This window comes from Apodemus sylvaticus, chromosome 23 (genome assembly GCF_947179515.1).
Source record: "Apodemus sylvaticus chromosome 23, mApoSyl1.1, whole genome shotgun sequence".
Taxonomy (NCBI): domain Eukaryota; kingdom Metazoa; phylum Chordata; class Mammalia; order Rodentia; family Muridae; genus Apodemus; species Apodemus sylvaticus.
The window spans coordinates 14139721-14162563 of NC_067494.1; the positions used below are offsets into that span (position 1 = coordinate 14139721).

A 22843-nucleotide genomic window follows, 5' to 3' on the forward strand; every position below is an offset into this window, starting at 1 on the left:
GTGCGCTTCAGCGGCCGAAGCGAAGATCGAGGCACCGAAAGCCCGTAGCCTGGTAGAAGGGCCAGGGCGGCTCCAAGTCCGGCCGAGTACGGCCCGCGATGCCTCTCGAAGCCAGCACGCCCGCCGCCTCCGTGAAGCAGCCAGGCCCCGGGGCCGCCGAGCTCTGAGGCCGCGCTCGTGCCATGGCCGCCCGGGGAGCACCGGGCCCTGGCTCCCGGCACCGCGCGCTCTGCGGGCTGCTGCTGCTCTGCCTCTGGCTGCCCGGCGGCCGGCCCGGGGAGCCCGCCGCTCCATCGTCCGGGGTGGATAGGCTGCTTCAGGACTTTCGCCGGCAGCTACAGCGGCACGGCCTCGCGAGGAGCTGGAACCGGAGCTGCTGGGCGGCCCGCGGGAGGATTGCCCGGGTGCGGGCGGTACAGCGGTCTACCGGGCGGTGCCCGACACCATCATCCGCCCGCAGGACTCCATCGCGGCGTGAGCCAGCTTCCTGCGCGCGCCCGGGACCGTGCGCGGCTGGCGGCAGTGCGTGGCAGCCTGCTGCTCCGAGCCGAGCTGCTCGGTGGCGGTGGTGCAGCTGCCCCGGGGGCCCAGCGTGCCCGCACCCATGCCCACGCCCCGCTGCTACTTGTTCAACTGCGTGGCGCGCGGCCACAGCGTCTGCAAGTTCGCGCCGCTCCACGGGTTCCGCACTTACACCCTCAGTCGCGCTGGGGATGCCGCCGGGTTCTCTGCCAGGCCAGGTAAGCACCACCAGGAGGGTCCCGCCTGCCATCAAGCAAGCAAACTCCTCTGCTTCCAGAGGATAAAAGCTGCAGGTAACAGGGAAAGTGGCACACATTTTTTTTCAGACTTTGGGCTGGTGCTAAGAAAGTGCGGTAAATGGGTAGTTCATTGGGCTACCTTTGAAAGATAGGAGGGCAGATCCGAGAGGACTCACGGATCGATTTAAGAGGATATCTCAGAACCACCTTTATCCCAGTCAAGATCATTTTAGTTTTATTTCGTCTCATAGGTTTTATGAAGCGTGTTTTACAGCAGGAAATAGCAAGGACAAGATTTGATTAGATACAAAGTTGCTCCTAACACCCACTCCTGCTTCCTGCTTTGGCTCTCTGCCTGCACATACTTAATTCAGATAAAAAAAAATGTAAAGGAAAACTTGTCACTCGGTTTTCATTCTTTTCTTCCACCCCTTGCCCAAAAATTTCTTCACTTGTTGGTTTTGTGTCCCGCTCAATTTAAGGAGGGCCAGCTGTGTGCGGAGGGGGTCGGAACTCTGTACTGGAGTCTGCTGGGCTAAGGACACAGTGTATAAAGTTTGTCTCTCTTTAAAAGGCCTAAACAGCTTGCCCTGTGGCTTTTATATCAGTTGCTCTAGAAAAACCAAGGCACAAAGCAGGGGCAAAGTAGCACAGAAACAAAGTTTATCCTCCCCACCCCCACCCCCAGGTTCGCCGAGCTCTTCTGTCACAAATTTGCATTGCTACCGGAGCTTTCCTTAAACCCTGGGTGCGGAAAGTAAACAGGATTAAGAGTAAGGCCCCAAACAAAAGCCATCTAAGTGGTTTTTTATCCTCCCTCCCACTCCGTCCTTCCTGTCTCTACCGGGAGTTTGCCAAGTGACCACTGGCATGGCCTCCTCTCTGGGGAGCACTCACTGCCCACTCTCCGGGAAGCGCTGATGTGCCCAGATTTCTTCGGGTCCTCAGTGACCTCTGGTGCTGCCTTGGCTCGCCGGCTGCATTGATTGGCCCTGTATGGAGGCAAAGGGCATTTTACAGACTCCGGGGATTCCCGGTCCAAATGCTTACCTGTTTGAGTTCTTTGTTTGTAAGACCATGTCGGCTTTCCTTTCAGGATTATTATGCTTTCTTGTGAATCTTGTGAGTATGTGGAACTTGAGGCTAAATGAGACAGTGATTTAGCAATGCTCCTTGCAGGGAATTGTAACCAGTCTTTAAGGAAGAAACGGGGCGGGATGGGGGTGAGGATGATTGCTGGATGGGACCGGATAGATTTAGAATGGTATACCCATCTGCCAGTATATTGGTCACTCTGGGTGAATTCGACATTAGAAGCTATTTTAAGCTATTTGCTATTTCTCACAACAGCTCAAAGGTCAAATCCTGTTGTATGGAAGGCTGGCCTGGAAAGCAACTTGCCTGAGGGCCACTCAGAGAGCTTTCCCTCACAGCCCTGGGCCTGTCACTCTCAAGCACTTAGTGATAGTGAGAGGATTGAAGATAGAGTAGGAAGGTATCTTGATGTGACAGCCTACCTGCTAGAACATCTGAAGTGCCAGAGATCCTCAGCCCTCCAGATTGAGTCTAGGCTCCTCCCTCACCAATCATCTTGGACTTGGCTCTGTTCTAGCTCAAGTTGCATAATGGGTGAGCGTGGATGTTTCTTGTGATTTTTCTGGGCAGTATAGGTGTAGTCTGCCAGCAGCTACATGTGAACCGGGTTACCTGTTAAGAGAATTTTGAGGTTACAGGGACAGAGGAGGCGACAAGAGAAATGAGTCAAGGCGGGAATTCCGGTCAAGACTCGTTTTAATAATTTTTAAGGCAGGTTATATAGTATTTTGGGGGATCGACCCCCCGCCCCCAGAAGTTGGTTGCTTCAAAGGCGTTCCTGTGAATTCTCTGGCTTCAGGTCTCAGCTGGTCGCCTGCCTTCAGACTGGCGAGTCAGGTAAACACCGGCTTGGGGGCGGTGTCCATAGTCGAGGTGCGGAGCCTATTGTTCACAGGAACAAAGGCCGGAGGTAGCCATCAGAAGAGTTTGAGAGCCAGCCAGCTTAGTTGCAGGGGGAGGAGACAATTCCCCCTTAATTATTAATTTTAAACAACTCAGTGGAAATAATTAAGTTCATCCAATGGATGACGGGCATTCATCAGTGAGTGAAAGCAGAGGCCCTAGCCCCCTTAAGCGTTACGGACATCTTTTTCAGGGGGGGGGATTAGACCGCCTTTTTTTTTAAGAACAGTCTTTCGATGTCAAACCCCCATGCAGCTGGGCGTGCTTTTCAGGGAAACTCGGAGCCAGGATTTTTTTCCCTTTCCCTTGCAGTGCCTCGCCTCGCACCTCAACTGATGCACATGTTTGTTGTAATAACAAACATGCATAGTTCTGAGTACCATGCAGCCTCCTCTCTGAGGAATTGCACTGGCAGAGTAAATTCTCTGCGGATAAGCGCTGGCTGGCTGTAAAGACTACCCATCCTCAACCTGGGGCCATGCTGAAGGAATTTCGTCTTCTGAGTGTTATCTGCTCGAAATATAAAAGGAGATTAAGAGAACAACCTGTTTGGTTAGTCCTGGAAGCTCAAACTGGTTTTAGTTTAATTGAAATTCAGTGGCCTCAGGCAAGAGGCCTGGCTTGCAACTTAATTTGCAAGAACACAAAGGAACTATACCTTCCCATGTAAATGGGAAGTGGCTTGAAAAACAGCCTTTTGAATTAATTATACTTACCAACAGTTTTGGGGGTGGAATTTACCTGTCTTACCAATCTCTCTGGTAACCAACGCGCTCCTTCTTCTTCCTGGGAGAAAACGCAAACAGACCCTCTTCCCCAAATCAACAGGGGGTCTGGGCCTTTCCATGAATTATTTAAGGGATCCCGCCACTTAACCATGGCGTAGGAATTGGAAGTAGCTGGATGCCAGTGTCTGTCTGCAGCAGACTGGCCTTTAGCATCCGTTTGGAGAAAATTTAAAACGAATAAAACAAAGGCAAGATGTGATTTTGGAGACCGAGGAGGATATAAATTCCCCTTCTTAGTTTTAATAAGCCAATTTTTAAGTGTGCGATGGGCACGCTCCACGATTCCTTGCCCCATTGGATTATAAGGAATTCCAGTTTTAAGTTTTATATTAAATTCCTTACAAAATGAGATAAAGTTCTTACCAGTGTAGGGTGGTCCATTGTCTGTCTTAATGACCTTGGGTACTCCCATGGTATTAAAGGCTTGTAAACAATGATCAATTACATTTCTAGAGGCTTCTCCCGTATGCAGGGAAGCAAAAATAAGTCCCGAGCCGTATCAATGCAAACATGTATAAATTTTAATTTCCCAAATTCTGCATAGTGAGTTACATCCATTTGCCAAATTTGATTTGGCATAAGGCCACGTGGATTAACCCCTAAGTGGGGCACTGGTGCTAAAGTGAGACAATTAGGGCATTGCTTTACGATCATTCTAGCTTGCTCCTTTGTGATCTTATGACGGAGTCTCAACGTATGACTAGAAAGATGAAATTTATCATGATCACGTTTTGCCAATTCTACGGGTGTGAGTGCCAAGGCTTGACCTATTAGCGCCTTGTCAATGCACTCATTGCCCTGAGCCAGAGGTCCAGGAAGACCCGAGTGGGCTCTAATGTGCCCTATATAAAAAGGATTTTTCCTAGTAAGAATGATACCTTGCAATTGTGAAAACAAGGATCCAGCTGGCGTATTAAAATTAAACGTGCCACAGGTTTCTAATTGCGGTATAGAAAATGCAACATAAGCACTGTTAGTAAAGAGATTAAACGTACTATTTACAGTTTGAAAAACACACAGCAGTGCTGTAAGCTCTGATAACTGAGCGGATAACCCAGGCGTTTCTACGACCACCTGTTGATTGTTAACACGATATCCGGCTTTTCCTTTTGACGAGCCATCTGTGAAAATTAGGAGTGCGTTCTGCAACGGCCGTAGAGATGTCATTTTAGGAAATACAACCTCATGCATATTAAAAAACTTTATTAACTTGTCTTGAGGGTAATGATTGTCTATACACCCTTTAAAACCAATCTGAGCTAGCAGCCAATCGGTGCTATGCTGTTTTAGCCATTCATCCTGATTTACACTGTAAGGTTGTATAATAACATCCGGCTCCTTGCCAAAATAAGTTAGCGCCTGCTTTCTACCAAGCATAATTACTTGGGCCACTGCCTCAAAATATGGCAAAATATTACGCCTTGAAGACACCCTCAAATGAATCCACATCAGAGGAGCCTTTTGCCATAATAAACCTGTAGGCGAGTGAGTAGTATTAAAAATTAGCAGATGCAGAGGTAAAGAATTATCTATATAGGTAACAAATTGATTTTCAATAGCTTTCTCCACTGTCTGTAAGGCCAAAAGTCCTTCTGAAGTTAATAACCTAGGAGACGTCGGATCAGCATCCCCTTTAAGAATATCAAATAAAGGTTGCAATTCTCCTGTTGTAAGCTTTAAATACGGCCGAAGCCAATTAATGTCACCCAATAACTTCTGAAAATCATTTAAAGTTTTCAAATTGTCCCTGCGGATAATCATCTTCTGGGAAAAAATTGCCTGGTCTGTAAGTTTAAAACCCAGATAATTATATGGCTCCTGGATCTGAACCTTTTCCGGCGCTATCTGTAACCCTTTGGCGACCAAGGCTTGCTGTAAATCTTTAAAGCATAAAAGCAAAGTCTGAGGATTTTTTCCTGCAATTAGAAAATCATCTGTGAAATGGATAAAGTAAATATCTGGCCATTTCTGTCTCACAGGTTGAATGGCCTGTGCTACAAATTTCTGGCATAAAGCCGGGCTGTTAGCCATACCCTGGGGAAGCACTGTCCACTCAAACCTTTTCATAGGCTCTGTAAAGTTAATAGAAGGAACGCTGAATGCGAACCTTTTGCAATCCTCAGGGTGCAACGGAATGGTAAAGAAACAATCTTTTAAATCTATGACTATTTTATGAAACCCTTTAGGGATAGCCACGGGGGATGGAAGACCCGCTTGTAAGGTTCCCATGGGCAACATTGTTTCATTTACCTTTCTTAAATCCTGTAACAATCTCCATTTGCCGGATTTTTTTTAAATTACGAATATTGGCGTGTTCCATGGAGATAATGACTCTATTAAATGTCCCGCCTGTAATTGTTCCTGCACTAGCAAAGAGGCGGCCTCCAATTTCTCCTTAGATAAAGGCCACTGATCAACCCACACAGGATTGTCACTAAGCCATTGAATTTTATCGGCGTGGGGTGCAGGCAAGATAGTGGCCATTACTGAAAATGCCCCAGACTTTTAGAGTTAGGGTTTGCCTGGGGGTTTTTAAACTTTCTAGTGCCTTGTCCTTCATTTCCAAGCCCCTCAGCAGGTACGGATTCCTCCGACACTGTCTTTTGCTTAGAGGCGATTTCATTTGGATTACACAAGATTAAATTCATCTGAGATAGGAGGTCTCTACCCCAGAGGGTAGTAGGCAAGTTCTGCATCACAAAAGGCCGAATTTGTCCTGAATTTCCTTCTGCATCTTTCCAAGTTAAAAGTCTCGCGCTCTGTTTGGGGTTGTTTGCGTAACCTATACCTTGCAGATGCATTAGGGTCTCAGTCAATGGCCAATTACACGGCCAATCCTGTCCCTTAATAATTGTAACATCAGCTCCTGTATCTATTAATCCTTCAAAACTCTTTCCTTCAATAGTCAATTAAAGTTAGGTCTTTTATTTGTGATAGATTGAACCCAAAACACCCTGGAGGAGCCAAAGCCCTCCTCCCCTCTTTTATCCTTAATGAATTTGGAAGGCAGTGGATGTAAAGGAACCAAAACTAGCTGAGCAATTCTTTGATTAGCCGGTATAGTTATGACACCATGAGGCGAAGCAGCCATAATTTTTATTTCTCCCTCATAGTCACTGTCTATGACCCCTGGATAAATCTGCAGTCCCTTTACAGTAGAACTGCTTCGTCCTAACAGCAATCCCCAAGTGCCTTCAGGTAATGGTCCGAAAACTCCCGTGGGCAAAACCTGAACACCCATCTCTGGTGTTAGTACGGCATGGAATACACTGCAGAGGTCCAATCCTGCACTTCCTGGTGTAGCTCTGGCGAGTCTAAAGATGGATTTCCTTGGCTCGGCAGCAGCTGTGCCCCACAGACAGTTTGTCCTAGATGCATCGGGGCCTGGGGCTGGCCCCTCCCCCCATTTCCCGACACGGGTCTACCTTGGAAATTATTTTTGGACTTGCATCCTTTTACCCAATGATTTCCTTTTCTACACTTATGACATGTTCCTGGTGGACCACCTGATTGCCTGTTTATAATAGGCTTATTATCAGGGCAATCACTTTTAAAATGGCCCAGACTACCACATTTAAAACACCTTCTATTTCCTCGTCTCTGCGAAAGAATCCCCTGGATTGTGGTTCCCTGCAGCGCTGCCGCCATAGCTAAACCGTCTATTATAGGAGGGACCGATTTCAGAACAAAGACGGATGTAACCAGCTAGGTCCGTCTTTCCCCTCTGGGGTCTAATCGCCTCCTGGCAGGCCGCATTAGCATTCTCATAGGCTAGTTGAGTAACCAGTGGATTCTCTGCCTGAGAATTTCCAAAAATACGATTAGCCGTTTTTAGCAATCGGTCTATGAAATCCTGAAAGAGTTCGTCGGGAGCCTGTTTCACAGCTGTTAGATTTCCACTAAGATCTCCCTTAGATGGTAAAAGATTCCATGCACGGCGGGCGGCCACCGCAATCTGCACATACACTGCGATGGGAAACCCCATCTGGTTATTATTTCCTTCATATAGTCCTTTCCCCAGTAACATCTCAGCATTCCATTCTGGATGGCCTGCCTGAGTGTTAGTGGCAGTGGTTCTTTTGCTAGCCTCACGCCATTCAGAACTCCAAAGCAAGAAATCTCCCCCCCCCCCCCCCCCCAACAACGTGGCTTTGCACAGCGTTTTCCAATCCTGTGGAGTTAAATTCGACTCTATCACAGTATCCAATAACGCCTGTGTAAAGGGAGCTGTCGGGCCGTTCTGGGCTACGGCTAGCTTTAATTCTTTTATCACTTTAAATTCCAAGGTCTGATATTGTCTAATCACATTGTCCTGGTCTTCTATCTCAAGGACTGGAAAAGCTAAGATTTCTGACGTATCCTGCCCCTCCCCGCGGGCCTGGTTTATAACTCTTTCTAATGGCGACTGGCAGGTCTCCGAGTTATTGTTCTCTCTAGTATTAGAGACCCTTTTTAGCTCCTGTAACTCATTAGTCAATTTCTGCAATTTAATTTCAAACTCTAACTTTTGTAATTGCATGTCCTTCTGGATCTCGGCCTCTGCCATCAAGGTCATAGGCGGAGCAGATGGCGCTACAGGGGGCCAATCTTCTCCATGAACTTCAGTCGCTCCTTTCTCGGGATGAGCTATTTTTTTTTCTTACAATAGACTCATCAGAACTGTCTCTGTGTTTACGAGACTTAGGTTGTGGAGAATCTTCTCTTACAGGGATCCTTTCTATAAGGCTTTCTACTTGAGACTCCTCAATTTCTTGAATGACACCTAATTCTTCCAAACCTCCTTCATGTATGATATCTTTAATAAGCGTCCAAAGGCAGAGGGTGATATTGTCTGCCTTGACTGCCTTTAGGGAATTACCAATTCTCACCCAAGTTCTCTCATTTAACGTTCGTTTTTCTTGGAACCAAGGACAACAAGAATATATCTGCTCCAAGAAATCCTCCAATCTTTCTTCTTCAAACCCTGTCCCTTTCGCTTGAAGCAACTCTTGAATGTTGCGTGCGCAAATTTCGCGCGAACTTTCTTGTCCCATTTTTCCCTATCGTTTCAACACAAGCGGCCACTGTGCCGGGTCAACACAGTTCGCTTGCAAAACCCGTATCTCTCTGCACTCACAACGATAGAAACAATTTTCCACTAGCGCTAGTTTTGACCTCTATGTTGCTTACCGTGCGGATACCATTCCTTTTCACCTTTTCTGCGAAGCTTCGCTTGATAGGGTTACCTCAGGAAATTCTCCTGTACCAGGTTGCCCCACGTTGGGCGCCAATTATGTAGTTTGCCAGCAGCTACATGTGAACCGGGTTACCTGTTAAGAGAATTTTGAGGTTACAGGGACAGAGGAGGCGACAAGAGACATGAGTCAAGGCGGGAATTCTGGTCAAGACTCGTTTTAATAATTTTTAAGGCAGGTTATATAGTATTTTGGGGGATCGACCACCCCCCCCCAGAAGTCGGTTGCTTCAAAGGCGTTTCTGTGAATTCTCTGGCTCCAGGTCTCAGCGGGTCGCCTGCCTTCAGACTGGCGAGTCAGGTAAACACCGGCTTGGGGGCGGTGTCGATAGTCGAGGTGCGGAGCCTATTGTTCACAGGAACAAAGGCCGGAGGTAGCCATCAGAAGAGTTTGAGAGCCAGCCAGCTTAGTTGCGGGGGAGGAGACATATAGGTGTCTATGGTATCATTACAGAACCGTGTGGCTGGCTGGTGTGACTGATTGGACAGACCCGTGGTAGGCCTTGAGTAAAGAGGGCTGTGGGGTGGAGGCCCACGTCCTTGGGATCCTGTAGGAGCTGAGAATATAATATCTCAGCGTTCAGGGACCAGAACCTGTGTGCTGTTTTAACTAAGCTAGCCTGAAGTCCAGTGTCTCTGCGTAGCGCTTGAAAAGAACCCTTTGCAAGTCAAACCAAAGCCTCGGGTGAAATTCAGCCTTCTCCCAAGCAGACCTCCTTCTGCTGTCAGTCTTCAAGTAGGTATAGAGTACCGACCTTCCTGTTCAGGGCTGATCCCCTGCAGTAGGCTGACTCATCTCCACTAACCTGGCTAAATAAATAATACTCAGATTACTTGTTGGCAGTGTTGGAGAAAAGGTATTGAGACAACTCTGACCACACACACACACACACACACACACACACACACGTCCCAGATGGACATTTACTTTTGTTTGTTTGTTTTGGGTTTTGATTTTTGAGACAGTCTTTCTGTGTAACAGAGGCCTGGCCATCCTGGACTCTTTTCATAGACCAGGCTGGCCTCAGACTAGCAGAGGTCCGCCTGCCTCTGCCTCCCGAGTGCTAGGATTAACAGAAGCATTCACACCCTTTACTTACTCAGTGTGTGTATGGACGTGGCTGCCACGGCCTTTGTATGGGGGACAGGCAAACTTGCAGGAGGTTGGTTTTTCTTCCATCTTGTGGATCTTGGAGGTAGAATTCAAGTTGTTAAATTTACTGAGCCATCTCAGTGGCCCTATATAGACAAGTATTTTAAAATTAAGCTACAGTCTACTCTATAATTAGAAAAACCAGAAGCACTACATGGTACAAATAACTTACCAGTAACGGGCAGTAGAGGTGCACTCATTTCATCCCAGCACTCAGGAGGCAGGGGCAGGGGCAGGGGCAGAGGCAGGGGCAAGGGCAGAGGCAGAAACAGGTGGATCTCTGAGTTTTAGGCCATCCAGGTCTATGAAGAGTCCAGGACAAGTGAGGGCTCTGTTACACAGAGAAACTCTTTCTCAAAAATAAATAGAGTATAAATTATATAACATATAGCATATAATATTTTATTATATATTATAAATATCGTATAATTGTTGCACAATTGTTTTACTTATTTTATTTCAAAATTAATTTTATTAATTAAATTAATTAATAATACATTTCATTGTTGTTGTTGTATTTGATCATCAGTATCCTATGGGAAAGACTGATGGGACTTCACATACTTAAAATAATGAGAGCCATACTGGAATTATGGATTTTTTTTTCTTCAGTGATGCAGTTTAAAAAATAAATAAATGATTGATTCTCCAGCCTGGAAAGGAGAGACAAACAATCCCAGAAAGCTTTCGTCTCTGCATCTGTAGGCCTGCCTTCCCCTCTCTGGCCCCACCTTGTTTTTGGATTGCCCAGCCTGTCTGTAGCCTTTGCACCACTTGGCACAGATTCAGGTCTGTCAGGGAAGCTCCAGTCGCAGCAGGTGTGGGAAGAGGCCACTAGCTCCTTCTGTGCAGTAAGCCCCGCCTGGCAGCCCTCAGTCTCAGCTGTGTGAGTCGCACTTCACCTCCCTAGGTCTGACCCACTGTGGTTAGTTCCCAAAATAAATCAATGTTCCCACAGTACTTAACATGCTCAATTACATTTTTATTTATAATGAAAATTCGAAATTACATTTATCTCACTCTTGGAGGGTTGTGCTTTGTTTGCTTCCAGAACTGTTTCTGTGTAGATAAGCTCTGGTATAATTAGCCTGACTGGAACTGAGGAGAAATTGTCTTCTTAGAGGTCATCAGAGGTCAAGTTAGACTGTGAGCGTTTCCCTGGGCTCAGAAGTCATATCTATGATGCACTTAAACAAAAGTCAGTGATGGTTATGACGTTTCTTCATGAGAAGCAAGATTAATTTGTTTCCTGACAAGCAAGATATTTCAGTGCTTTCTCCATTCTTCCATGTAAAACCTTTGAAGGTTTTAAAAAAATACATTATTGGGAGCCGTAGAGATGGCTCAGTGGTTAAAAATACTGGCTGGTCCTCCTCAGGGCCTGAGTTCAATTCCCGGCATCCACATAGCCATCCACACCTGTCTGTAACTCCAGTTCCAGGATCTCTGACAACATCACATAGACACACATGCTGGAAAAACACCAATGCACATAACTTAAAAGTAAATCATTAAAAAAAAATGTTTTAAATGGGGCTGGAGAGATGGCTCTGTGGTTAAGAGCACTGGGTGCTCTTCCAGAGGACCTCGGTCCAATTTCCAGCAACAACATGGTGGCTCACAACCATCTGTAAGATGGGATCCAATGCCCTCTAAATAGCTACAGTGTACTCATATATACACATAAATATATGTGTATGTGTGTGTGTGTGTGTATATGTACAGATGTATGTATATGTATATATATGAGTATATATGTATGTATGTATATATACACACATATATGTATGTGTATACTCATATATATACATATATACGTATATACATATATATAATTAGTTTTCTATAGCACGCCATACTTCCTCTTCCACATGCAGCATTGCTGAAAGTCCATGTCAGAATAGGATGGAAGTTATTCTCTTTGAGGTTTTTTGGATGGACTGATCTGCAGACAAGATCGGCTGGGGAATCAGAGAGCACGCCTCTCACGTCTCTTCTCTCTCACAGGTGAGGACGAGCCTCCAGTCAGCAAGGCTGGAAGGATGTGGTTTTACAGCTGCCCACAGACGGGGTAGTTCTAGACGGCCGAGAAAGCACAGATGACCACGCCATTATCCTTTATGAGTGGACGCTGCAGCAGGGTGACCCGTTGTCAGTGGACATGAAGGTGACTCTTGTTGATCTTGCTATCAAAACTGATGTTTCTGGGAAGTGGTTTTCTGTAATGTCCTTCGATGTCAGTCCCTAAATGCACGTAAGCAAGCAGAGTGGACTTACGATGGACAGATCATAAAATCGATTATCCTAAAAATGATTTATTCTGTAAACTCCCTTTGGTGCTCAGTAAACGGCCTTGATTGTTTGCTTGAGAGCTTGCCAGGGTCCTGCTCCTTCAGCTCAGAGGAAAAGACTTAGGCTGTGTTTCAGTAATTCTGGTTCCTTTTTAAAAAGGTTTTCCCTTTTCTTAGTATAAGATTTAGGTCATGGCCAAGTATGATGGCACGTGCCTGTAATTCTAGTACTCAGTGGGTTGAGGCAGGAGAATCTTGTGATTCAAGGCCAATCTAGACTAGGTCACCAATGCCTGGCTACCCTGGACTAAAAGTTTAGAAAGTGCCGGGCAGTGTTGGTGCACACCTTTAATCCTGGCACTCAGGAGGCAGAGGCAGGCAGATTTCTGAGTTCAAGACCAGCCTGGTCTACAGAGTGAGTTCCAGGACAGCCAGGACTACACAGAGAAACCCTGTCTCGGAAAAAAAAAAACAACAACAACAAAAAGTCTGAAAGGAAGGAATATAAAGAGGGAGTCAATAATAATGGAATGAATTCTTTCTTTACGTGATCTGGAAGCATTGTAATCCTCCTCGTGGACACTGTGCTAAGAAGTGAGATGGGCACAGCATAAGGCCGTCATGCTCCCTGCTCCCTGGGGTGGAGGTGCTACATATCCCAGCCATGAGACAGAGCCATTTCCAACGAGGAACACTTACAGACGATGTCTCACACACTTCATCCAGACCACACCCTTTAGAGAAGTGGTTCTCAGCTCCTTTTACAGGGTTGCCTCAGACCATTAGAAAACATGGATACTTACATTACTATTCATAACAGGAGCAAAATTACAGTTACAAAGTAGCAACAAAATAATTATATTGGGGGGGGGTCATCACAACATAAGGAACTGTGTTAAAGTGTTGCAGCTTCAGGAAAGCAGAGAACCACACTGCCTGGGAGGGTGAGGTGGTGAATAAAAAGCCAGTTTGTACCAGACTGGAATCACAACAAAAGCAACAATCAGCTGTTGCCACTGCACTAATCTCAGATCGTGCTGCTTTTGCTCAGTGATTAAATGACTTTAGCATTGGACCTTTTCAGAATTGTCCCCAGCCTGTCACTCAGAGTCCTTCCTCAAGTACACCACCCAAGAGTCCTCGTTCTCTGCCCAACTTTTCATGAAGCAGAAACTCCTTTTATAGGTCATGTCCTAAGCTGGTGGTTCTCAGCCTTCCTAGTGCTGTCGCAACCCTTTAATACAGTTCCTCATGTTGTGGTGACCCCCAGCCATAAAATTATCTTTGTTGCTGCTTCATAACTGTACATTTTGCTACTATTATGAATCATATTGTAAATATCTGATAGTTAAGGTTTTACTGCTGTGAACAGACACCATGACCAAGGTAGCTCTTATAAGGACAATATTTAATTGGGGCTGACTTACAGGTTCAGAGGTTCAGTCCATTATCATCAAGGTGGGAGCATGGCAGCATCCAGGTAGGCATGGTGCAGGAGGAGCTGAGAGTTCCGCACCTTCATCTGAAGGTTGCTAGCAGAATATTCACTTCCAGGCAGCTAGGATGAGGGTCTTAAAGCCCGAGCCCACAGTGACACACCTCCAAATAGTGTCACTCCCTGGGCCAAACACATTCAAACCACTAGAACAGGGTATCTGATATGTGACCCCAATAGGGTCATGTCCCACAGGCTGAGAACCTCTGTCCTAGCTTACTGTTAACCAGCTCTACTACTTAACCAAACGGTCTGAACTTGGCCATATGTACTGTACTAGACTTCCCTTTGGAAAATGCTGAATGCATCCTTTTATTCTGTATAAAAATCCTGGTAATGATTTCCAGACCATGTACCTTCTAGCCTAATCTAGATTTTCTTAGCTGTGTATTCTCCATAAAATCTGAAGCCCCTGATTGAATTCCTCATATACACTGTGGTTCCTTCTGAACCTGTTAACACCCTCCTGTGATCTGCACATTGGTCCTGATGCCTGCTAACAAAGCCAGTTGCATGAACTGTGTTAGTAGCTGTGTCATAGGATAGGTTCACGCTGAGTCTTCCGACCACCCGCTTCATCTTTCCACGTGACCGCCGCCATCATGGCTTCCCCTTTCCTGTGTCTGTGTGCCTGACTGCCCGCCCCTTCCAGGACCTCCTTCCTGTCTGTCTTCTTTACATTTCAACGTTTTGGTTTACTTTGTACATCAGAAGTCATTTCTACCTTGGAGCATCACCCATCATTTGTTATTGTTTCTGTTTCAAAGTTATTTATTTATCACTTCTAAGGAGAAAAGAGGAGCGGATGGCTCGTCTCGGGGAAGGGGCAGGGTGCTTGTCCCTGTGTGCTCCTGGTGCTCTGCACTAAGCTCTCTTCCCTAACCTGTTTGTCTGGCAGGTGCCTCAGCCAGGAACCCTGAGGCTGTCCCGCCTGAAGGAAGGAGCGTACATCTTCCAGCTGACTGTGACTGACTCTGTGGGTCAGAGAAGCTCTGACAACGTGTCTGTGACTGTGCTTCCCCGGCTCTACTCCACGGGAGATGAGGGTAAAGTCCTTCCATTGTGTCCCCACGGCAAGCCAAACCCAGCTGGTCGTGGAAGGAACATGTCAGTGGGATGCACATCCTGGGGTCACAGTTCACGGGCTCCTCCGTCTTATTTTCAGTGCTTGAAGTGTTTGCTAAAAATGTAACAGAAAATATGGGCTCTATGTTTAGGACCATTAGGATCCCACTGGTGAGAGTGCAGAGAGCATTGTCAGGGCATAGACCATGAGCCAGGGTCCTGAGTGCTGACCTTCTGCCTTTCCTCATTGACCTTGTTAAAGACAGCACCCCGCTTTCCTAGAAGAGGGTTTAATGTAAAGACAGAGGGCCCTTCTGATATGCATGTTTGAAGTATTTAACTGAATTCTACAGTTTAAACAGTTCAGCCAATGGAATCACAGGGTGAAATCACAGGTAGAATGGTGGCTAAAAGCTGAGGTCATTATGTAGGAAATACTTGTAAATAATCCAAATAAAGCTGGGCTGTGGTGACGCACGCCTGTAATCCCAGCACTCTCAGAGGCAGAGGCAGGTGGATTTTTGAGTTCGAGGCCAGCCTGGTCTACAGAGTGAGTTCCAGGACAGCCAGGACTATACAGAGAAACCCTGTGGGGAAAAAAAAATCCAAAAGAAACAAACAAACAAACAAAAAAAACCCCAAAAATCCAAATAAATAGAATGAGTCAAAAGACTAAGTTTAAATATTCTTACCACAAAAAAATTGAGTAGAAAACGTGATATAGATTGTTTACTGACTTGATCTAGTTAGTACTAAATATGTACATACAAATAGTATATACATATATGCATGTATGTGTATTATATGCATATCAACACATACCCTTGGGTACCATATATCTATATACTATTGCCCATAAATTAAAAATAAAATATGGGGTACAGGGAGGAAAGGCATATGATAGGCTAGGAAGCAGAATTGGCTATATCAGTAGTTTATATGATAAACCACTTAAAAAATATTAGAAAGAAAAACATGTGGTTAATGACTACAGTTGGACTGAAATAGGCAAAGTAAAAAAGCTCTGCTCAAAAGTTTCATAGAAACCAAGTGGTGCTAGTGCACATTCTTAATTCCTGCACTCAGGAGGCAGAGGCAGGCAAATCTGTGAGTTTGAGGCCAGCCTGGTTTACAGAGTGAGTTCCAGAAGAGCCAGAGCTGCACAGAGAAACCCTGTCTCAACATAAAAAGACAAAAACAAAACAACCAAAAAGGAGTCATGGAGGTGCTCTTCCTAATTACAGAACGTGCTATGAAGTCACCGATGAAATGCCTCTTGTAAACGTGGTAAACAGGTGAGGACATTAGACAGGAATTTCTGTCTCCATTAACATACACACATACACACATACACACATGCATACACACACATACACACATACATACATACACACACATACACACATGCATACACACACATACATACACATACATATACACACACACATACACACACATACATACACACACATACACACACATACATACACACACATACACACACATACACACACACATACACACACATACATACACACACATACATACACACACATACACACACATACACACACACACATACACACACATACATACACACACATATACACATGCACACACAAACTCATGCACACACATTGAATGCATGCGAGGAGCCATCTCTGCAGAGAGCAGGCTGGAGAGAGAGCACTGTACCATGAGCTAGCAGAGTGGTTCAAATAGGGACAACCTTCACACCTTCACCTAGGGCTTCACACCTTCCCTTTTTAGGGCAGGGAAACAAAACACTTGAACATTTAATTTTACTCATTTTCAATCTTTTGACATTTTTTCAGTGTGTTTAATAAGGTGTGTGGTGTTTTTTTATTCAGTGTGTGCACACTCAGTGTGTGTGCCTGCACATGCATACGCGTGTGTAAAGGTCAGAGGAGAGCTTGCGGGGAGTTGTTGCTCTCTTTCCAGCATTGTGGGTTCCTGGAATTGACCGCATGTTTTCAGGCTTGGTGACAGCACCTTTACCCACTGAGTCATCCTGCAGTCCCCCTTGGGTGCGGTGTCTCAGAACACCAGCACATGCAATTTATGAGTCAATTTGAGGTGTGTGTTTATTATGATGCTTAAAACGTTTAGAGACACAGACAAACATATATCTAAATTAAAATAAATAAGTGTAATTCTATATTTAATGTGTGTCATGGAGAAACCTTTTACCTACTTCCTGCCATTTTTAATGTCCCTTTAACATATCTGTTTACTTTCCATAGACAGTAATTCCTCAGGAAAGAACCAAGAAGAAGGAAATTACTTTCTCAAGTCCAAGAGTGGCAAAGCGCGAGCGGAGCACCCTGCCCTGGAAGCAGGTCAGTGTGAACCGTGCAGACACTACAGAGTTGACCCGAGCACTACAGGGGCGCAGGACTGACCGCTGCATCCTGGCTGGAGGTCAGCTGCCACCGTGAGTGTTGGCAGACGAGGACTGTTTTTCCTCCCGGCCCCAAGCTCCCGGAGTAATGATTCAGTTTCAAAATATAATTGAAAAGACCTAGGCCATATAGCTAGGCTTGTTCCCTGACTACCACTAGTTTAAAATAACCCATTTATACTAATTGATACATTCTGCCACCTGGCTGGTTACCTCTGCTACGGGACCATGTGGCTGTCTCCTCACATCTCCAGGGACTCCTCCCACTCCTAGCTCTGTCCTAGAATTCTTTCTGCCTTTTGGATGTCCCACTTTCTATTCTATCCTTTCCTACAGTTCTTCTCTCTGTATCCCAGGGACTTTAGGGGGAAGGTGACAGCAGTGACTATTCCTGCCTCAGGGTTGTATGGGAGGTGAACACAACACAGTGTTTAGCAGGTACTCCATACATGGTTGGGATGGAATGGTGGCTGTTAAGACTGCAGTATGTGTGAGGGAGGGGCAGAGGAAGAGGCTGTGCTCTTCATGACAGAACATGCCAGGAAAGCACTGGCGGCAGGGAGAACACTGAACCTGTGAGGACAGCTCCATCACTGGGCTGTTTTTAATTGGAATGGAAGCACACTAACAGTCCCATAGAGAGACCCATGAATCCCTTGTGCCAAATCAGCAAAAAGACTAGCGGAACAGAACAGATTTCCTAAATTATCTGTCTAACCATGGGCAAAGCTGCCTTTTCCCCCTAAAGTGTTCTTTGAAGTATTTGTACAACGTTGTTCCTCTCCATTTCTTAGGTAGACAACACCAAAATACAAATTATAAACAACTGATGTCTGAGCACAGATACAGCTGTCAGGCACCTGTCTGCATGCCCTGCAGCCTGCTGGCCTATTGCACTGGGCTTGTCTCAGAGTGTTAGATAAGACTCCCTGTCACCCGTCAACTGTGGAGCTGTGGCCACGTATCTCTGGAGACTCAGTTCTTTTTTTTAGAAATTATTATTATTACTATTATTGATTTGTTTTATGTATATGAGTACACTGTTGCTGTCTCCAGACACACCAGAAGTTGGCATCGGATTCCATTCCAGATGGTTCTAGAAAAGCCTACTCTCTCATTCCTTCCAGTTTCTGGGGCTCGAGGGGTTTCTGGGCTCATGGTGGCTGTAACTTTAACCTTTGTACATCTCTGCTTCCATGGTGCCTTTCAGAGTTCTCTTGTTTTCCTGTAAGTGCACCAGTCGGAGTTGAAAATGACTGGGTACTGAGGTCTTTAAGTTATAGCCACAAAGATCCCGTTTCCTAATATTGTATTAAGGGCCATGGGTGACCTCGGTGTGCAGAGCCCTAATCATCAACCAATCCACTGCTGCGCTGACAGAGTTGGCACTTTTCCAGAAATAGGGTGGAAACTGGATCAATGAGCCACCCACCTCACACACATTCATTAAAACTAGCAGGGCCTTTCAAGAGCTGTGTTGACTCAGGAAGTGGGACAGGGTAACTTTATTAAAAACCACAGCTTAACAGGTGTGCCTTTTCCTGTGTGTGGTTTGATTCACTGTGTCGATGCTACAGAGGGCTGCGGACAACAGTGACTCTTTCTGCCAGTGACCTGGAGGAAGGTCTGCACCCACAGAACTCCTAACTCCTACCCACTCGGTAACCACCACTTTCAGAAAGAACATCCTTTCTGCGATTCTTTGTTCAGATGTTTGTAACTAAGAAATGTATGTGAAGGAGACTATTAGTACTAGGTAAAATAGAGATAGAATCTGTTTAGTGTGAGATTTATCTTCCTTGGTTTTATGTAAATATTTAAATTATAAAAGATTAGATGTATATTAAAATTGTAATATTTTGACATAAATAAATATTTATAAATATTTAAATCTATGTATATAATATATTTATGATATTTTATATATATAAATATTTGATGCAATATATAAAAATAAGACAGGAAACTTTAATTTTCTGAATTTCATGCATTTTTCTAAAAGCATGTACTGTTTCTTTCTCTATTAAGACATGTTTGTCCTATGGGGATGGGGCATCTGGGAAAGGGGAAATCATTTGGAATGTAAACAAAGAATATAGAAAATAAAAATATTTATAAAAATAAAAGACATGTTTGTCCTTTGTTGCAACTTTCCTTCTGAGGTAGGGAGAATGTGAAATGGCGCATTGCCTTAGTTAAAGTTTGTACCATGGTGACAGGACACAAAGCAGAAGAATGTAGAAGAGGAAGGTTTGTTTTGGATGACGATTTTTTTTGGAGGGTTTCCGTTTATGTAATGAGAGGGGTTGGAGGTGGGAGCTGCTCTGCCTGTAGAGGGGTAAAGGTGGCCTCTCTCTCCTTGGCATAGACCAGGAAGCAGAAACAGTAGGCCAGAAGCAGGGGCAGTAAAGGCCACCCCCAGTGACCTACTTCTGCTAGCCAAGCCCACTCCCTAAGCAGACAGCCTTTAGGACAGGCCTACAGACTGGGGAGGAGCAGTCAAGACATGAGCCTTCCGGGGACAGTTCAGATCCAAAGTGCCACATGATTGCATTCAGATACAAATACATATGTTTACATTGAGTCCTTCCTGTAGGAGGCTCACCTTGCTCTCTGACTAGATCAGATGTCCTGTTCTGTGTTTCTGTTGACCTTTACTCTCAGTTCTGGCATTTGCACCCTCATATTTCTGTCTTTCTCTGGAGACCACATGGAGAAAGAGTCTTTTGCTTGTCAGTCAGGAGTTTCGAAGACTTATGTGTGTAAATGAATGACACTGAAAAAATGAATGAAAAGCCACAAAGAAAAATTATTTAAAAATCACACTGAGCGAGGATGTGTTTAACAATTTTGAGAACACAAAGTGGCTGTATAAAACACTAAGTTCATGTTGTGTAATCTGACCACCTCAAATTCCTCACCCCTGTGTACATGAAATTCTATTTTGCACTTAACGTCTATGAACTATTGAGTGCAGAGGTACAGCAGTCTCAGGAGCGAGCATCTCAGATGCAGGGCACACCATCATCTGTGCTGGGAGTGCAATGTGGTCTCCTGTGTGCTTCTGCTGTGGGAAACAGGGCAGAAACCCTCACATCTGCTCCCAACCTTCTCAGTGCCTCATTGTTCCCAGCCGGACACTTCTGCAGGATTCCTTCAGTAGTGGACGAGGACTACGGAAGATGTTCAAGAGGAGAATCTGCAGTTGGGAAGCCACCCCCTTTTTTCACCACATAAGCCATCTTGCTGTCTGTGGATAGATCTCGGGGTGCATGGTAGATGTTGAGAGTGGAATTGTACTTGCCAAGAAAAGTAACTGAGACTCTGACACTCCCCCATCCCCAGCCAGTAACTCAAAACCTGCCCTTAGTTGGAAACAGAACCTTTCCAGTCAATAGGCTGGGTTGAAATTCTTGCAAAAACAGAAAACTTGAACACAAAGACAGACAGGCTCTTCCGAGAAGACCATGTGAAGGGACACAGAGATGTGGCCACTTGCAGGGGAGATCAGACAAGGCAGTGATTGGGGCAGGTCTGGGAACAGGTGACACTGTCAGCAACTGAACTCCCCTTTCCCCCTCCCCCCAGTACTTAGGAAGAGTGAGCCAGCACCTGGCCCCTGGACTTCCAGTTTCCACAGCCCTGAGCAATAAAGCTATGAGTTTTGAAGCCACACAGCTTGTGGTACGTTGTTATGACTGCTTTAAAATAGTTGATGTGGTTATATATTTTCTTGTTCATTTAAGAGAATTCTGTAAGAACTAACAGATTAATTGGAAGGAAGAACAAGGAGGCAGATGTAGGGAGAACAGTTAGAAAGTAGGGAAGGGGGAAATTGAACTGGTGAAAACATGGAAACCAATAAGCTGATTGTACCCATTGCTGACAGAACCTTTTAGTTGTTTAGTTGAGTGGGAGGAGACTGACTCTCCATCTGCAGAGGGAGCTGGAGGGCATTCCCATGAGGAAAGGAAGTGGGACTGGGCGAAGTCTGGGCAACAGGGAGGCATTCCAGTCCTCTGAGCTACAAGCAGAATTGGCTTCGGATCAGCTAGTGGGTAGAGTGGTGAGCCACCATCTTGGTGGCTCAAGATGGGATGTGATAACCTCTCTTGAAAAGCAGGAAGAACTCTATGCGAGTGCCTTGGTTGTACTAACACCTCACTATCACAGATATCAGGGATTCTAGAGAGAACAGTAAAATCATACTTTTTTCCTCTGTAGCTCAAAGAGGCAAGCAGGACGTCACCCCTGCTAGACTGGAGAAAGTGTACTATTGTGAAATCCTGAATCTGGCCAGAATTTGTCTTTCAGAAGACAAACTAGATAAAAGAGGGCCCTTGTATGTCATAGAAATGATGGCTGAGGGAAGGAGAGTCTGGCCAGGTTTCACATGTAATAAGGTAACCACCTCATCAAGCTCTGCATGGAATCAGCCCAAGAGGTCACAAGACCATTGGGAGACACCATGAAAATAACATGGAGAAAGGGGGCGTGGCACGATGCCTCCCAGGAAACTGTGAAGGGAGGCTGAGAAAGAGGCTGAAGTATGGTAGCCGCCTCCTGCATTGGAACACGTGCTTCTTATCCTGTCGACCTTTCAGCTCAAGATAAACACAGAGAATGGATGAGAACAACAAGGAGCAAGTGTGGAGCTGTCTATGGAAGGACTTTTTTAGTAGTGGGCGGGGCATCTTGCCTGTCTGGGTAGTGAGTTTCCTGTGAGACTTGCTCTAACAGGGGACAGGTTGTTAATTACCCCCTGATGTTGCAGGGGTAATTCAAAGAAGCAGCAGTTGGATAGGGGGACCAGTTAAGTACTATGAAGTCTGGCTTTCCACTTAGGGGAAGACACATTGAGGTGAAATGCTGACTCAGCAGAGGTTAGCCATGATCGATGACAGAGCACCCTTCTATCAGAGGGAACTGCAAATATGGATACTGGGACATTTGGATCCTTGCTCTGGGAATTGGGAAAAGACAAGAAGGGGAGTAATTAAAGTAAGGCTGTAGAGAGAGAGAGGGAGGAGGAGGAGGAGGAGGAGGAGGAGGAGGAAGAAGAAGAAGAAGAAGAAGAAGAAGAAGAAGAAGAAGAAGAAGAAGAAGAAGAAGAAGAAGAAGAAATTGGCTCACAATCATGATAGCTAAATCTAAACTGCAGGAAGAAAGAGAGAGGGGAGGAGACAGAGCAGAGAGAGAGAGAGAGAGAGAGAGAGAGAGAGAGAGAGAGAGAGAGAGAGAGAAAGAGAGATGGGGGCATAGAAAATTCCAGGATTTAGAAAATTCCAAAGCCAGGAAGTCTTTGTGGGGTTGACCAGGGCCATACTGTCTGAGGAATTCATTGTTTCCCACTCCTTTAGATTTAAAATGTCTGTTTATGTGATGTTGATCATGGCTCCTCATCCTTGTGGAGATACAGAAATGACACACAGACGTGAAGATGCAGGAATGATCTATAGGATCGAGGTTAATAGGCCATAGGGATGAATCTGGTAAACCCTTTGCCCAGAGAGGGAGGAGAGTCACTGGCAGTGTTACACACCCCTCAGGGAACAGCAGGGACATTCAAAATTCCTGTAGTTGTTTACCTTAAATGAAACATCAAAATGTGTATCAAATGTTGATGCTACATAGGAT

At 45.4% G+C, this 22843-nt stretch overlaps 1 pseudogene; it reads left to right on the plus strand.

The window, feature by feature from the left end:
- Positions 1-127: 127 nt before the first annotated feature.
- On the plus strand, positions 128-17835 carry LOC127673860 (low-density lipoprotein receptor-related protein 11-like; annotated as a pseudogene).
- The last annotated feature ends 5008 nt before the right edge of the window (positions 17836-22843 follow it).